Source organism: Brachionichthys hirsutus, chromosome 7 (assembly GCF_040956055.1).
Source record: "Brachionichthys hirsutus isolate HB-005 chromosome 7, CSIRO-AGI_Bhir_v1, whole genome shotgun sequence".
Classification (NCBI taxonomy): Eukaryota; Metazoa; Chordata; class Actinopteri; order Lophiiformes; family Brachionichthyidae; genus Brachionichthys; species Brachionichthys hirsutus.
In genome coordinates, this window is record NC_090903.1 from 13,105,355 (window position 1) to 13,107,039 (window position 1,685).

The window sequence follows — 1,685 nt, forward strand, 5'->3', positions numbered from 1 at the left end:
CTGAACAAAAGGATAATCGATCTCAATCAGACTCTCGACGCTGGTATTTATCCTGCCTGGAGATAAAAAGAGGCGAGTTATTTTGGTGCGCACGTGACCGTCGCACCCAAAACGCACAAATCCGACAATCCTCCCGTCCGAGAAGCAACGGCGAAAAAGAAAATCTCCGCTGGACGGAATATTTCATTCTCATAAAGCGCCACCTTCATTCAGTTAAAAAAACTACGCAGAGCTTTGAGCCTTCTTGCTTCACATTTCTGCTAACTCAGGACAGGCTTTGCTGAACTCTGTCCTTTGTGTGTGTGTGTGCGCGTGTGCGTGTGTGTGCGCGTGTGTGTGTGTGTGTGTGTGTGTGCGTGCGTGCCTTTAATACCACAGACCAAAAAGCAAACCGAACATCACAAAGGCTTTGGTGGAGCTGCTCGTGAAAGGCATGTAAGACTCAACCCACCGTGCTGCTTGCGTGTGGCGTGTGTGCGCTCCCCGTGTTGGCTAGTTCACGCTGCGTTGTGTGTTTGTTGTGCGTCTCACCTTGGCCGCCTGTGGAGAGCAGGCGACATGAACTGTGCTGGGTTTCACGCCGTTCGCCTTTGGCCTCTTGTAAAGCGCAAAACGGCTTTTGCGCCGGCCTCGGTCCCCGTTGGGCAGAGAGCCGTTGTACCTGCGATACGCACACGCAGACGCACATGTAAAGACACACACACACACACACACACACACACACACAGAAACAATGGGGCATTATAGTCTGTGAAGCCGTGTAATACACTGGAAAAAGGCAGTCATTGTGGAAAATGCTCGAGGCATTTTGGTGGACTTTCTCCATGCCTCGAGAAACTATGATCGCACGCACACGCACACAAACAACAAAGCCATCTAAACATATTCCCACAAAGGCAGAGAACACAAACACACACAGAGAGACTGCTTTCTGAGGGAAGGAGAATAAACCGGCCCCGGCTGCACCAGAAACGTTACCGAACCGTTACCGAGTAAGCAACAAAACATTCTAACGTCTCGTATGTCAACAGGACATTCATGTGAATTTGTTTCTCAGAAATGGACATAAACGGCCCGTCTGCATCTGATCCATAGAAGTGACGGGTTGCCAGGGTAACCTGGATGACAAAGGGTTCAATTCCTCCCAAGAGAAGTAATATTTCCAAGCACGACAGTAACAGAACGCAGCTCCAGAAACACGAAGACGAACATTAACTTCCTGGGCAGCAAAGAAAATCCCAAAACAAACACAAACACAGAAGTCCAATCGGGACCGAAATAAAACAGCAGCAACGCAATAATCAAGGGTCTGACGTTTTAACCGGGGTAATGTCTGAAATAAAGAGGGCACGCTGTGACCGCAGCGGCGCTAGCCGGGGTGTGCGGGACCCCCCCCCCGGCTCAGTGGGATCACGTCTCGGACCAATCGGGCTATTGAAATGAAACCACCCGTTGCAAGAAGTCCAGCAAACGACAGCGCAGGCAGGTTTATAAGAACGCCTCGCCCGCAGGAAAAATGTTTTTCAGAGACAGCCGATCTGCCGGGATCAAACGACGCCGGGAGGGTTTGTGAGTAACCATGGTGAGGGAACAGATCCACAGCAACGTTTGGGAGGAGTAACCATGGCAAGAGCATAACTATGGTGGAGTTTAGGCCGTATCCACGCAGGGAGCAGGGGCGGTCC